This window comes from Vicugna pacos, chromosome X, assembly GCF_048564905.1.
Source record: "Vicugna pacos chromosome X, VicPac4, whole genome shotgun sequence".
Taxonomy (NCBI): Eukaryota; Metazoa; Chordata; class Mammalia; order Artiodactyla; family Camelidae; genus Vicugna; species Vicugna pacos.
This window is the reverse complement of record NC_133023.1, coordinates 112,850,752-112,867,671: the sequence shown is the minus strand read 5'-3', so window position 1 is coordinate 112,867,671 and position 16,920 is coordinate 112,850,752. Positions and strand designations below refer to the sequence as shown.

General features: G+C 42.2%; 1 protein-coding gene and 1 non-coding gene across 3 annotated transcripts in view; both read left to right on the top strand.

The window, feature by feature from the left end:
* MECP2 (methyl-CpG binding protein 2) overlaps positions 1–16,920 on the top strand; it is a 60,101-nt gene that overhangs the window by 13,345 nt on the left and 29,836 nt on the right. The window lies entirely within an intron of this gene.
* On the top strand, positions 3,360–3,523 carry LOC116277320 (U1 spliceosomal RNA). Its single transcript, XR_004186796.1, has one exon. It is a non-coding gene; the product is annotated as a U1 spliceosomal RNA (small nuclear RNA).

The window sequence follows — 16,920 nt, the reverse complement described above, 5'->3', positions numbered from 1 at the left end:
GCATCTATAACCTCCCTTTTGAGCCCCACATTTGATGGCCTCATCAGTATTTCCCCTTGAGTTGCTCATGAACATCTCAAATGTAACAAGTCCCAAGCAGAACTTTTTTTTTTTTTTTAAAATGTGCTTTTTTTCTTTTTTTCTTTTTTAGTTGAAATAGAGTTGATTTACAGTGTTACGTTAGTTTCTGGTGTACAGCAAAGTGATTTTGTTATACATATACATATTATTTTTCATACTCTTTTCCATTATGGTGTATTACAGGATATTGAGTATATTTCCCTGTGCTATACAGTTAAGACCCTGTTGTTAATCTATTTTTTATATATAGTAGTTTTGTATCTGCTAATCCTAAACTCCTAATTTATCCCTCCCTCATCGTCTTTCCACTTTAGTAACCTTAAGTTTGTTTTCTATACCTGTGAGTCTGCCAAACAGAACTCTTGCTCCCCCCTCCTTAAATCTGCTTCTAGTTTCTATCTCATTAAATAGCATCAGCATCCACCAAGTTACCAATGTAAAATTTTAGGATTTGTCCTTGATTCTCCTCTTTGTCTCACCTTCCTCTAATTCAACAGCAAGTCCTGTGGACCTGTACATTCAAAAATTACCCCAGAACCAGCCACTTCTCACCATCTTCACTAAGACCTCAGTGTAAGCCACAGGTCACCTCTCAGATGGATGCAGTGGAACTTTGGGTGATATATTGAACAGCTTCACTGACAGTTGTGGAACACTACATGTTTCATAAGCCTATTTGTTATGACACTCAATTCTAAATGATGGGATTGTTCCACATTTCTTAGCTTTTTCATCTGGCAATACTGTTCAGTTTAAGTACCGAGTTCCTTGCTGCTCCATGCTGAAGGATCTGCAGTTCATCAGGCTGTCATCCAGTCATTCATTCCATGATGGAGTTAGGTGTCTATAGTACCTGAGGCACTGTGGTAGGCAGGCTGTAGGGTGACTGAGAAAAGATTGGTATCTTTCCTCATGGAGCTTAAGTTTGGCTGGAGAGACAGACTTTAAAAAATTCACAAGTAATTATGTAATTATAGTGGGTTACATGCTCTGAAGGACAAGTATGGGGGTGATGGGGTGCTCACTGAAATCATGTGTAATGCAGGGACAGCCCAGCTTTGGGAGGGATAAGGAAGCCTGCCCTAAGGAAGGAGTGCTGAAGCAGGGAACCAAGGGGTGAACAAAAGTGGACGGGACAGAGTGGAGGATGGCTTTCCTGATGGAGAAGAGCATGTGTGAATGTGTCCTGAATCTGACAGGTGCGTACCATCTAAGGTGCTTTAAGAAGCCCTGTGTGGCTGGAGTAGAGTGGGGTGGGGGTGACAGTGACAGAGATGTATACAGGCTAAGAGGTTGACAGGCTTGGTGTAGGATTTCTGATGTTAATGTCAGAGCAGTGGGAAACTATTGGAGGGTTAAGTTGTTTGGATTTTGATTTTTTTATCAAAATATTACAGCCACTTGATAACAACATAACCTCTCTCAAAGGGGGTTATGGTGAAGACACTAGTCTACCTCTTCCCCTTCCTGTTCCATGACCCAGAGATTCCAGCTTTTAACGGCTTCTACTTTTAGTTTCTTTGATGGTTACTGTTGAAACTAAATAGTATGCTTATACATCTTTCTTGATGTGACAACTTTGGAGAATTATATTAACTCCCAGAAATGAAAGATGACTTAGCTTATTACATCACCTCCCTTGTTGAGATTCATATTCATTTTTTCTGTAACTTTAAACTTCTTTGCATTCCATCACCTTTTGTCCATGTGGCACTTTGCCTCTATGTAAGGGGATATCATGACCCTGCATCAATATAAATGCTAAATCTTTGTCTTTGATTACAAAGTTAATTACCAAATTCCAAAGTAAGGAATTGGTGTAATAATCACCTCAAATGGTGGCAAAATACTTGACATTCTCTCTTCTGTTCTCTTTCATGTCGATATGGACTTGTGGAGTTTTACTTATTAAATGCTTTACAATTCAGCTATAGTCTTTATTATTTTGATTAGATTATTCCAGATTTGGGCAATGATGTTTCCTTTATCCTGGCACCTGTGTCCTCTTGGCATACCCTCATTAATTAGTCTTTGAAAGAGTCTTTTCTTTCTGGCACATTCCATCTCAGTGTGTGCTTTTCCTACCCCGGAACTGGTTCCAAGAGCTCTGGTTCCTTTTAGTGGGAAATGGTATTTAGAATCCAAGATTTGGTTGCTAGATGTGTGCAGTCTTACTGGGGTGACATTGCATCTAGGCCCTTTCAGTGGACAAAGCTAGAAAATATACTGAAAAAAAAATTTTAACTCATAAATATATAATGATATCTACAGTGGAAATGTAACATTAGCACATTTGTATTTATTATTTTATCCTTATATCTTTTTCTTGCAGAAAAGTTCATTCCTAATTTAATATAGTTGCTTATTTACGTTATCTTGTAATATACATAAAATAATTATAAAATTATTATTGAATGTTACTGCTAACAATAAAAATCCTGAATGAAGTTTAAGGCTTCTTTTTGTCCTTAGGACATATCTCACCAAGGATGTAAAATCAAGATTATTGCATTCAAAAGACACCTGAGGGATTTGCTTCTGGTAGTAGTTAGGTAGCTCATTTTGGACTACCTCCCGTGTAAATAACAGGCAAAAACTCTGGACAGAAATAAAAACAATCATTTAAAGACAGTAGAGAAAAAGCAGGCAGAAACTGGACAGAACTTGATACTTGGAAGAAGGGAACTGCATTAGGTGAATTTCCTATTTGTAATAGCTTTTCACCTGAGGGCAGTCCTAGGCAGTGCTGCTGCTGGGAGACTGAGACTTGAATAGAGACCTACAGTCTCAGGGGTTGAGGAATCAGAGGACTGAGGGCAGAAATCCTGAAAAGCAGATAGCCTTGGGCAGGGGTCCAAATTTTTCATATAAACTCTGCTAAACTCCAGCTAAGGCAAAAGAAATGAACTGAGGTTGTGACTGCTACCCTCCATAGGGAAGACAGTTTAGAGTTTTAGTTTTACCAGATTAACTGCCTGCCAGAATATAAAATTGATGCTCTTCATTGGAAAATAACAGAATCCAGAGTCTGACAGTATTACTCACAATATCTAGACATTTGAAGAAATAGGAAAAATATGACCCTTACTCAAGAGCAGGGGTAAACAAATTTTTTTCTGTATGTAGTGACTATTTTAGGCTTTGCAAGCCATACAGTCTCTGTCACAACTACACACAACTCTGCTGTTGTGATGCAAAAGCAGCTGCAGAAGGTATGTGAACAAATGGGCATGGCTGCATTCAAGTAAAATTTTACTTTAAAAAACACACAGTGGGAAATACTTACCTGGCAGGGGAGATACCATGATCACGAAGGTGGTTTTCCCAGGGCGAAGCTTATCCATTGCACTCTGGATGTGCTGACCCCTGCGATTTCCCCAAATGTGGGAAACTCGACTGCATAATTTGTGGTAGTGGGGGACTGCGTTCGCGCTTTCCCCTAATTAAAAAAAAACCACACAGTGGGTCAGATTGGGTCTGCAGGTTATAGTTTGCCCACCCCTGGACAAGAGAAAAGGTGATCAGTGGCACCTTACCCCAAGATGATCCAGATGTTGGAATTAGAGGATTTTAAAGCAACTGTTTTAACTACTCTTCAAGGACATAAAATATGGTCATAATGAAAGAACAAATCAGTAGTCCTAAAGTCCAATCATATCAATAATACATTAAATGTAAATGGACTAAACATTTCAGTTAAATGGCAGAGATTGTAAGGTGAATTTGAAAATAAGACCTAGCCATAAGTTGTCTATAAGATAAACAGTTTTAAAATAAAGACACAGTTAGATTGAATGTAAAAGGATGGGAAAAAATAAACCATAAAAACAGTAAGCACAGGAAAGCTGGAATGGCAATAGTGATATCCGCACCCCCCCCCAAAGAAAAGACAGGCAGACTGAAACAAAGGATATTACCAGAGATAAAAAGAAACATTTCATGATAAAAGAGTCAGTTCATCAGGAAGACATTAACAACCATGAATGTGTATGTGCCTAATTACAGAGCTGCAAAGTGCATGAAGAAAAATTAGAATTAAAGAGCAATAAACAAATCCATAATCATACTTGGCAATTTTAATACCCTTTTCCCAATATTTGGTAGAACTAGAACTAGATGTCAGTAAGGATGTATAAGACCTGAACATTACCAACCACATTTATAGAATAACACACTCAACAGCTGCAGAATACACATTCTTTTCAAGTGTACATAATACAGTTCAACGTGTCATTTGCCAGACCATAAAAGAGGTCTCAATAAACTTAAGAAGCTTGAAATCTTACAGATTATGTTCTTTGATCAGAAGGAATTAAATTAAAAATCATAACAAAAGATCTAGGAAAACCCGCAAATATTTGAAAATCAAACCACACATTTCTAAAAAACCCATGGGTCGAAGAAGAAATCATAAGAAAAATTAGGGAAGATTTCAAGCAATAATGAAATATAATGAAAATACAACATATTAAGTTTTATAGGATGAAGCTAAAGTACTAATAGAGGGAAATTTATAGCTTTAAATGCATTTATTAGAAAAGAAGAAAGGTATAAAATTAATGATTTAAGATTCCACCTAAGAAGCTAGAAAAAGAAGAGCAAGGTAAACCCAAAGTAAATAGAGGGAAAGAAGGAAGTCATAAAGGTAAGAGTAGAAATTTATGAGATAGAAAACAGACAAAGGTTAGAGAAAATTAACAGAGCCAAAGTATATCAACAAAGTTGAAAATCCCCTGGCCAGACTAATGAAGCTAAAAAGAGAAGCACATAAGTTACCAATATCAGGCATAAAAAGGTACATTACTAAAACTTCTTCAGACATTAAAAGGATTATAAGGGAATGAACAATTAAAATTGACAAACTTGGATGAAATGGACAGATTCCTTGAAAAACAGGACATATAAAAATTGACATAATATGAAATAGAAAACAATAGCTCTTCATCTAGGAAAAGGATTTTTTTTTACATTATCAAAAAAATTTTCCACAAAGACATCTCTAGGCCCAGATGGTTTCATGAGTGAATTTTATCAAACATTTGAGAAATAACACCAATCTTGCATAAACATAAGCTTTTAGAAAATAGAGGAGGAAGAAGAAACACTTGATAGTTTATTTTACGAATCTAGTATAACCCTGATACTAAATCTTACAAAGACAGTACATAAAAAGAAAATTAGAGATCATTATCCTTCATGACTATAAATATAAACATCTTAATGAAATATTAGCAAATCAAATCTAACAATATATTAAAGAGATAATATATCAACCAATTGAGACTTATCCCAGGCATACAAATGTGGTTTAAAATTTAAAAACCAGTCTGTAATTCACCATATTAAGAGAATAAAGGAGAAAAACCGTGTGATTATCTCAATAGATATAGAAAAAGTGTTTGACAAAATTCAGTGCCCATTCATAATAGAAACTCAGCAGATTAGGAATAGAAAGGAACATCCTCATCTGATACAGTGCCTTTAAGAAAAAGCTACATATAAATTGTATTTAATGGTGAAACATTGAACATATTACCCCTAAAATCAGGGAAAAGTTCTAGTTAATATGATAAGGCAAGGAAAAAGATAAAAGACATTAATATTAAAGGGAAGTAAAACTTTCATTTTGGAGGTAATATGGAAAATTTGAAAGAATGTAAAAGAAAGAAAAACAGGCATACTAGAACTAAAGAGCAAATTCAGCAAGATCTCAAGACACAAGGTCAATTATGCAGAAATTAATTGGAAAATGAAATTTGCAGTGGAGTACAATTAGGAATAATTTAATGAAAAATGTATAAGATCTGTACACTGAAACTGAAAACATTGTTGAAAGAAATTAATGACCTAAATAAATAGAAAGATATACCATGTTCATGGATTAAAAGACTAAATAATCTTTACAGTGATTCTAAAATGTATCTGGAAATGCAAAGCACTTAGAATATCCAAAGCAGTCTTAAAAAAGAACAAAATTGGAACACTTAGACTACCTGACTTTGACTTACTGTTAAATCTGCAATAATCAAGACTGCTTGGTACTTGAATAAGGGTAAACACATAGTTCCGTGGAATAGAACTGAAAGCCCAGAAATTGACCAAACGTCTATGATTGTTTGATTTTTAAAAGGCGCCAGAGCAATTCAGTGAGAGAAAGGAAAGCCTTTTTAGCAAATGGTTCTGTCTATACCAGACAAAAAGGAACCTTGACCCTACCTATATGAGTTTCCTAGGGCTATTGTAACAAAGTGCTACAAACTGGGTGGCTTAAAACTCGAGGTGTTGTCAGCCCATGCTCCCCCTGAAACCTGTAGGGGAATCCTTCCTTTCCTGTTCCTAGCTTCTGGTGGTTTGCTGACAGTCTTTGGTGTTCCTTGATTTGCAGCTGCATAACTCCAGTATCTGCCTTCCTCACTGTGTGGCATTCTCTGTGTTGTGTCTGTGTTTTCATGTGGCTGTCTTCTTATAAGGACACCACTCATGTTGGATTAGGATCCTACCCTACTCCAAGATGACCTCATCTTAACTAATTACATCTGCAGGGACCTTGTTTCCAAATAAGATCATCACATTCTTAGATACTGGGGGTTAGGACTGCAACATCTTTTTTTTTTTTAATGGAGGGACTGGGGATTGAACCCAGGACCTCGCGCATGTGCTCTACCACTGAGCTGTACCCTCCCCCCCAACATACCTTTTTTGAAGAGGACACATTTTAACCCAAAGCACTACCTCACACTGTACATAAAAATTAATTCAAGATGGATTATAGACCTAAATATTTTGAAAGCTAAAAATATAAAGCTACTAGAAGAAAATATGGGAGAATATGTTCACAGTCTGAAGTTAAAGGTTTCTTAGGATACAGAAAGCAATGATTATTAAAGGAAAAAGTGGATACACTGGACGTCATTAAAGTTTAAAACTTCTACTCTTCAAAAGATGATACTAAGAAAGTGGAAAGATAAGTTACTGAGAAAATAGTTGAGACAAGTCATAGAGAAAATAGACAGTCATATATCTGATAAAGGACTTATGTCGAGAATATATAAAGAACTCTTATAAGTCAGTAATAAAAAGACAACCTATTTTTAAAACAGGAAAAGATTTTAATAGATATTTCACAAAGGAAGGTATCTGAATGGTGAGCAATATTCTTATGAGAAAGTCCTAACAGAAATGCAAATTAAAACCACAATGAAATACCACTACACACCCACTGTAATGGCCAAAATTAAAAACCGACACCACCAAGTGTTGCTGAGGGTGTGGGGTGGGGCTGCCTGGAAAGAAGTGCAGGGGAACTTCTGTGGCCTTCATGACATCTGTCTTGATAGGGGTTTGGCTTATACAGGTGCCTGCACTTGACAGAACTCATTAAATGATACACTTAAGATTTGTCATTTCACTGGATGTAAATTTTACCTTAAAAAATGAAAATGAATTTTCAACTCCAGTTAGTTATTTGTATGCTGAAGTGTTTAAGGATGAAATGTACTGGTGAACTTTGAAATACATCAAAAATAAGATGAATAGATTGGTCGCTGAATCATGTCAACAATGGTAGAATCTAGGCGATGAGTATGTGGGTTTTCTTTGGACAGTTTGTTCAATTTTTCTGTATGTTTGAATTTTCCTTTATAATATGTTGGAAAAAGTCACTTGAAATAATTCTTTTCTGTGTGATTGTGTTACTAATTTGATACACAGCTAGGTTTATTTGTTTTCAGTTTTATGGTTTGCTTTTCTTCTATTTTTGGAATATGTATTTAGTGGTTTGCAAGTCAAGCCTAATTTAATTGAAGAATTGCTACTTCACTGAATTTTCTTTAGTTATGATTGTAATAATGATTCTTTATATTCATAGGCTATATGCACACTTTATGTATGTGTAAACAACACGTATGGGTTTTGTAATTCTTGTTTTGTTATATTTATTCTGATTACATTTATTGAAATGCAATTTGGTATCTGTTGAATGTAGTATAGCAGACTTGAATTTTAAAAAAAGCCAAGCCTGAATGGTAACTAGTTGTGTGGAGGTGATCACTTTGTAATGGATACAGATGTCAAATTATAATGTTGTACACCTGAAACCTATATATTTTTTAAAAGTTCAAAAACTTTTTGAACTTTAAAAAGCCAAGCTTATACAATACTCAGAAGTTTTCAGTTTCTTGCTCATCCTTTTAGTGTTTCTTCTTGCAAAGATAAACCAATAAATATACGTATTGTTATTTCTCCTTTTATTACGCAAGAAGCTCACTTGATGGAGTGTTTTGCATCTTGGTTTTAGTTTGTTTTCACTCCGTCTTTCCTGGAGACCTCCTGTCAGCGTAGACGCCCTCCTTGTTGATGGCGGTGTGCAGCGCTCCCTTCCGCACTCTTTGTGTGCAGACTCCATTGTGTAGATGAACCACACTTTAGTCAAGCAGCTCCCACATTTCGGCACTTTTCAGTCTTTTCCTGTAGTAAACAATGCCATACTGTTGTTTTGTATTTGTAGCTAACCCATTTTTAATCTCTGAACTCTTATCATCTGTTTCTTGTTTGTGGATGTTTCTGTTCTGGTTTTACGGCTGAATTTTATTCTAAAATATGAGAATATTACGTTCCCTCTAGGGACAGAATTGGTCTGTTTTCCGTGTTGCTGGGTCTCTGGGTTTGGGGACAAGAGGTCTGAGTAGGTGGCACACTGCCCCTGCTCTGGTGGAGTCACCCATTTCCTGTGGGGTAGCTCCCCAGGGCAGGGGGGTTGGAGTAGGAGTTGTGTGGGGGACAGGGCAGACTGACCAGCAGACTTGGCTTTGGTGGGAAACATACAGGGGTCAGCCCTCATTCCGGGGACCCTCGGAGGCCAGAAAGAGGTGGGCTTCACCTGGGCTGCTGCCAGCCACACCAAGAGCCTTAGGGAGAAGGAAAGGACGGTTCCATCAAATGATTTAGAAAAGACCATTTGGTTTCTTGCCTGTGGAAGGAAGTGGCACCTTGCCACTCTAGGTGTGCTTCGGTGACCAGCCCCAGTGTCATCAGCTGTATCTGGGAGCTTGCTGAAGATGCCCAGCCCCCAATGGTCCTGGACCGTAATCTGACAGGTCGATGACCTGTGCGTACTTACTGTTGGACGGGCACTGCTTACCCCTGGTCTGCTCTGCCAGCCCCTCTGGGGTTCTAACAGGCGCACAGGCCCCCACCTCCTTTGTAGCTTCCTTGTCATACATTCACTCTGTACCTTAGCCAACATGTTCCTCCTCTTTCCAGCATTTAGAAATTAGTGAGACATATCTCATCTGTTTGGAAGTCCCCTCCTGCCATTTTTTCTGTCGTCTCTGTTGGAGGTTTCTTCCTCTTCACACATCTGTACTTTGTTTCTTTGAGGTTTGAAGGGCTAGGTAGCAAATGCATGTATACAGTTGGTCATCCTCTAGTGAAAGATTTAAGCGAGAAACTAGCTGTATTGTGGTGAACCTCATCAGAGGTGGTGAGGACAAGCCAGGTTGGAGTGGGTGAGTGGGAGGTGAGGGAGTGGAGACTGGGTGTAGATGACTTTTTGAGAAGTTTGTTGTGATAAGGACCAGAGAAATGGGGGTGGAGCGCGGAGTCTTCATCAGGTGGTTGGCTGTGATAGCACGTTTGCATGAGGAGGTGGAGGTAGAGGAGACGGGGTCCTGGAAGAACAGAGTCCTTGCTTGGAGAGTGGCCATGGGAGGGCAGGCTTCTGGCAGGCACTTCCTCTTTGAGAAAGGTGGGGAGGGTGGAAAGTGCATGGATCGTCTGTGAAAGCTCAGGAATCTGGTGAGAATTAGAGCTAAAGGAGAAGCAGGTGAGCTTATAGGACAGCTGCAACAAAGTACCCAACAGTGGATGGATTCTCAGACAGTGCAAGGGCCAGAGGTCCCAAATCAGGGTGTCGCATAGCCCCACTCCCTTCAGAGACTCTAGGGCAGGATCCTTTCTTGGCTCTTGTAGCTGCTGGTGGCTGCCTGGAAATCCTAGACGTTCCTTGGCTTCTGGTATCATCACTCCAATCTCTGCTTGCATCTTCACTTGGCCAGCTCTTATGTGTGTGTCTTCTCACCTGAAATACAGGAAGATCTCAACTCAAGATCTTTCACTTAATTGTATCTACAAAATTCTTAGTCCAAATAGGGTCCCATTGACAGGGTCTGGGGGTTAAGACATATACATACCTTTTGGGGCTACCAGTGAACCTGCTGCAGAAGCCTGTCCATCTCCAGGATAGAAGGGCCCAGGCAAAGTCAGGAGTCCCCACAGAACAGTTCTTTTCAGTGGAATCCAAGCTATAAGCAGATGGGCAGTGGCAGTTCAGTCTGATTCCATGCAGCATAGCCACAGGAGTTTGGCTAAAGGCGTTCATGGTAGATTTAATCAGATGCTTGTCTCGTCCTAAGTAGCGCCTGCATGGCTCCTCGCTGCCTGGTCGCCACGGTTTGGCAGCTGTAACAGGACAGCTCTCATTATTCCCTGAAAAGTCTGTGTAGTTGAAATCACGTGTTACCTTAAGTCCATCCTCCTACTTCTGTACCCTGTTCTATGACGAGACACGGAAATGAAACATTCAGAAGTGAAAGTACGTAAAATTGTGTTCTTCGAGACAACTTTTTAAAGATGCACATGCTCTGAAGGATCACCACATCTTTTTATTCTTTCTCAGAGTCAGGCTTTTACACTGACAGGTGCTGGTGCCGGACGATTTAGCCCTCACCTTTGTCGTTATGTCCCGCTCGCCGCTTCCACTCCCAGCACCGTTAGTCCTTTCCCACTGCAGGCACTCAGGTAACGCTGATGTTCCCATCTTTTCTCTGGCCCTTGCCTCCCTTGTATCCTCACACATCTTCCCATTGTAGATGGCAGGGCGGTCGTGAGTACTCCCTGGAGTACCACCCCCACAGCTTTGCCACTATCTTGCTTTGTCATGCTCAGTTTAATGAAGCCCCAACCCTGGTAAAACCCAGTCACCCGCCTGCCTTGCTCCTGCTCTACCCCGCAGCTGGATGTAGTAGCCTCCTGGTTGCTCCCATCTCAAGGTCATGTCCACTCACCTCAGGGGCACTTCACGCTGCCTGACTGCCATTCCCCAGTCTCTCCTGGCTTCTCCCACCCTCCACCGTCTCGCAGCTGATCCCTCACTTCCTGGTTCCTGTAGAGCAGGGAGCCATCAGAAGAGAACGCCCACAGGCCCAGCACCCCGTTACCAGCGTCGGCCCTCACTCCCTGCTCCTCTCCTGCTCTGGGCCACCTCTCTGGCCCTGTCCCACGTTGGAGATTCCTCCCTCAGTACTGGGTCCTTCCCATCCCCACTGCCTGCTGCTGCTTCTCCCACCTTGACACCAGCTGCTCTTGGCCCCAGCACCTCTCGAGCTTCTCTGCTTCCCTTTTCTAGCGGAACTCTTCTTTGTCTCTCCACGTGCTCTTCTGAGCCCTTTCTAGTCAGTCCTTTGCCGGCACAAATGGTGACCTTTATATTTTCAAATCTGAGGGCCAGTTGTCACTTCTCCTCTTCCCTGACCGGTCAGCATCAGTGACCCCAGTATCCATGTCAGTCCCTTCCCTCTCCTGGGGCTCTCCGCCAGAGTGCATCTCCTCAACTGGGCCTATCCTGACTGCCCTGTTTTTTCCAAACCATAGCTTTGGTCCCTTTCTAATAGAATAGGTGACTGACTTTATCTTAATTGTCTGTTGTCCCTGCTAGGACTGACGTCTGCCAGGTGGGGTTGTTCACTGTATTCACAGAGGTAGCTCGGGTGCCTAGGATGATGTCTGGTGCCCATGGGTCCTCAGGAGGTCCTCGGTGGGCGTGTGCAGGTCCCTCTGTGCCTATGTGCTGTTGGCGGGCCTTGGGCTCATGCTCCTCTCCACCCTCACTTCTGAGGGGATCTTATCCAGCCTTGTGGCTTTTTTTTCCATCTGCCAGCCACTGGTAACCAACTTGATGTCTCTAGGCTGATTGGCCCCCGTGAACTCCGGGCCTGTGTTCCCAGTGCCAACTCAACAGCTCTGCTCAGCTTCTAACAGGCTTCTCTAGCTGTACCTGGTCAAGCCTGAGCTCCTAACCCCGCGTGCCTTTTCTTTCCCTGCTCTCCCCTTCCCAGTAAGCAGCAACTCCATCTTCCTGCTCCTCAGGTCAGAAACCTGGTGCTGGTTACCCAGAATGCTTTCTTTCAGACCACAGCCCACTTGTCCACAAACTCTGTTCATTCTCCCTGACAAGTTCTCCCCATCTCCGCTGTTTCCATCTTGGTCTGAGTTCTTACCCTCGCCGCCTCCCTCTGTCCTTGACCCCTGCATCTCTGTTCAGTCCTGCAACATGTGGGCTCCCCTCTCACTCTGAGTTAAAGCCAAAGTCCTTACAGTGGCCTCCAAGGCCCAGTCTGTTCACCTCTCCTGCCAGTCTGCTGTCACTCACCCACTGTGGCCTCCTTGGCCTCCATGCCCTTCTCTGGATCCTCCAGGTACAGCCCTGCCTCAAGGCCTTGACCCCTGGGCTTCCCTATGTTGGGGACGTTCTTCCCCCAGGAATCACTTAGCTTCCTTTGTGGTCTCCCTCAAATTGGCTTAAGTGTTGCCTTCCCAGTGTTGCCCTCCCTGAAAATTTTTGCCTGCCCGCACCCCACCACTTTCCCCTGCTAGCCCAGCACTTGTCATCATCTGCCTTATATACACTGCTTTGCTTGTTGGTTTTATTTGTGCTTGTTCACGTTCTCCCCCACCCCCCTTCCCTCTCCCTTTCCCTCCATTAGAGTCTAAGTCCTGTGAGGGCAGAGGGTTTTTGTTTTGTTTTATTTTGTTTTGTTTTTTTGCCTCTTCCTTGCTGTGTCTCCAGTGTCTTGAATCATGCATACTTATTAGGTAGATGGATGGATTCTGCAGTGGGACCTTGCCCTCAGATTTTGTCTTAAACTAAGAGGGACAGAATAGAATGCAGCCTGCTCTGCTTATTGACTCATTAGCTTCTATGTGGCCAAGAGGAACAGTATTGTTTATGGTTTAATCAGATCTACAGTCTGGAGTAGAAGGTACACATAAAGGGCAGATGTGTAGAGTTAGAGTTTGAGTCACTTTGGGGAGATTTGCAGTTATCCAGAAACATGGAGGAAACTGATGAAAGTCTAAATAGCACCCACATAGTTCCCCCACTTTTTAAACATAAAGAACTTGTTTTATTGTGCTTCACTTTATTGTACTTCACAGATAGTGCATTTTTTATAAATTGAAGGTTTGTGCAACTGTGCATCGAGCAAGTCTGTCAGTGCCATTTTTCCAACAGCATTTGTTCAGTTTGTGTCTCTGTTACATTTTGGTAATTCTCAGAATATTTCATGCTTTCTCATTATTATATCTGTTAAGATGAGTTGTGATCAGTGATCTTTGATGTTACTATTGTGAAAAGATTACAACTCACTGAAAGCTCTGAAAGAAAATAGTATTTTTTAGCAATAAAGGATTTTTAATAAAGGTATGTACATGTTTTTAGACATAATGCTGTTGCACACTTAATAGACTACAGTCTAGTATAAACATAACTCATATGTACTGGGAAACCAAAAGCATTGTGTGACCCACTTTATTGCAGTATTTGCTCTTTTGTGGTGATCTGGAACTGAACCCACAATATCTCTGAGGTCTGTCTGTACATCCTTTATGAATGTATAATTTAACAGCATGATTTCCCATTGCAGCTTTGCAAAACAGGAGAAATGAATTTTAAATGCTGTCAGGTGCCTTTGCAATCTGCAGCTTCTTATTTGTGTAACAATAGTTGTGTTTTGCCAACAGATGTGCTGCTTAAAGTATTCGTGAGAATGGCTTCTGTGATTTTCTGCCTGACTGGATGGAACCTCAGAAGCTGATTCCTTTGAAGAGGCTGATACTGCCCACCCTGGCTCCTAGACCTGGGGATCTGACCACTCCTCCCTTGGGCCCTTAGCGACCCCTGCAGACATCTGGTGCAGGCCCTGTAGTTTTCTGGCATGTTGCTTTTCTCCTAGTGGGTCATGAGCTTCTGGAGCAGAGACCCCCAGGCGACTCTTTGGGGCCTTCCTTGCATATTTAGTACAGTGCCTGGCATGAACGACTGATGTACTTCATCCTGGGTCTCCTGGGGGCCGTAGGAGCAGGGTTCCTGGCTCAGCACACAGCCTCTGGGCACACATGTGCACATGCCTGCTAGCTGGGCCTAGCGCCCAGGCTCCTCAGCAGGCCCGGGCTGCTCACCTCCCTGCTCGGTGACTGTAGTGCAGGAAAGCAGGATGCTCTGGCTAATTGAACTTTCTGAGTCTTCAGCAGTTCAGAACCGGTTTTGTTTTTGCTCTGGTCAGGTGATGACACCCACTGCTATAAAGGAAAGGAAAGGAATCTGGTGTAGGAAGTGGTATGTTGTATCATTAATTGTTTTATTTTAAGCTTTTTATATTTTTTTCAGTGAGGCGAGTTTTCTTTGAATAAATAATGCTGGGAGCTTATCGCATAGAAGGCATATGTGTTGTCTTCAGTACAATTCTGAATTATCTGGATTTATTTTTGTCTCTTAAATTCACTTATAAAGAATTCAAAGGCTGCATTTTTAGCCAACAGAAATAGGAAGAAAGAATCTCAGAATTTATTTTTTTATTTTTCAGTAACTCAAGTTACAGTGATTGTGATAACTTGGTGAACAAAGTGTATATAGCAAGTAAACATCACATATGGCTTATCAGGAACATTTGGCGGAGGGGGGCTTCTGAGTATCTTGAAACCTTTTTTGTGTGAAAAGAATCCCCTACTCTGTGGATCGCGGGCTGGAAACTGGTAGATCCTAGCTTCTACTTAAGAACGCCTGCAGGTGGAGTTGGAGACTTGTGGTGCTCTCCTCTCCTGTGTGCCCTGAAGTCTGGAGGCAGGCTATCCATGGCTATTGTGATGGCTCCATAAGTATGTGGGATCTAGAGCCCCTCAGTCTTTTTCCTCCATCACCCTGAGCAGGTGACTTCCATCCGCAAGGTTGCCTGTGGAGACATGATGGCAGTTGCAGCTCTAGCCGTTTTATCTTCTCCAGGGAAAGACGAAAGAGCACTTGCTGGCTCACCTTCCAGTCCCGTTCAGTCATTTCCATCCCCATGTCCGTCCTTTTTTTCTGAGAAACAAATAGCAGCTCCAACAACAATTTCTCACTCATGGGTCTGGGTCAGCTGTAGGATGAGGTCAGATCTGTTTTCAAGCCTGTCCTTCCAGGCCGCAGGAGGGAGAAACAACTGCCAGGGATGGTCTCTTCTTAGGTGGATGTCGGGAGCCCAAGAGGAGGACGCAGACACCCAGAGGCCTTTTAAAGTCTCTTCCTCCTCAGTCCCGTCAGTGAAGCCAGACGTGTGAGCTAGTGCAGAGACAGTGGGCAGGGAGGTGTGCTCTGCCCCAGTCCATGAGCCGGAGCAGGCGTGAAGAGGGATAGGACAGGCAGAGCCCTCTGCTGTGTTCTCATCAGCCAGACGTCGTCCCAGCTCTGCTGGGAAGCTGGGAAATAACTTTCCTTAGCTGGGCACAGGGTCCTGTTAGGAAGACAGAGGACCTGGGTGCGGGAGGACAGCTAGCAGTGCCTGCAACAGGGGACAGATATTCCTGCCCCTTGGTCTCCAGAAGTTGGGGAGTGGCAGTGATACCCAGGCTTGGCCAAACCCATTCTATCCTCAGGGACTTTGACTTTTGAGAGACCATGAGAGAGAAGTCATGGTAGTGGCGCATGCATCAGGAAGCCAGCAGTAGTGGCTAATGTCTGATGATGGGGTGGTGGTGCCGCCCAGGGTGTGTCCTAACCAGGTGGTCCCTTTAGTACAACCTTAGCCTTGTTTTCAGTCGTGCAGCTGCTGTTCTGGGCTTAGTTTTGTAGTCTTCTCTTCATTCCCAGGTTCTGCCACAGAACTTCTTCGTGACTGGAGTTAGCTAGAGTTGGTTTCTATTGCTTGCAACCCAGGACCTTGATGCTTTAACAGCTGTATCTTGAATAGAGTGGACAGACATAAGCTTTTTAAACCCCGTCACTTTAGGATTAAATTCCAGCTCTTTCACCTAGTAGCTTCTAGGTTACTTTTTCCTCCTTGAGCCTCAATATTGCCTTTAGTTAAATGCTGCTTTGATGTGTTGCAAGCGTGCAATGAGGTTGTATGTAAAGTGATGATAGTGAAAGAACTGGAAAAATGTCATGGTCTGAAGTTTTTGATTGACTTCTCATTTGGGCGATAGGTTAGTAACTTAGGAGTACTGAGAGCAGCTCGAAGGGCCTTTCTGGGAAGGGGGTGAGAAAGGCCAGGAAGCACCGCTGGTGCCCACTGTGAGCAAGGCCTCCATCAGAGCACAGAAGTGCTTGAAAAACAGAGGCTGTTTGGTGACTGAATGAATGAATGAGTGCTGGAGTTCAATTTCTTGGCATTTGGGCAAGTCTGAAGTAGGGAAAATAGTTCAGCTGCAGATCACCATCCAGAGAATCATCCTAGATTTAATGCCTCCCATTGGACAGTGGGAACAGTGCTCTTGGGCTATTCAGCAGTCACTGTGAGTGTACCTGGGCAAATTTTTACATTTCCTTTCCATTCTAGACTTGAATGCAGCAGTTCTTATTGTTAACTTACTACCAGTCACCACTAATGAGCAAGGAATATGAACAGGAGATTCAAAAGAAGAGACAGCTGGCCAGTGAACATAGGAAAAGAGTTCTGCCTCAGTAATAACCAAAGAGACACAAATGACAACAAAGAAGATACCATTTTCACCTACCAAATGTGTGAACATTAAAAGGACAGATAGAAATACAGACAAGGCCTGGCAGCAGCTAATATTAGGATTGGCTCC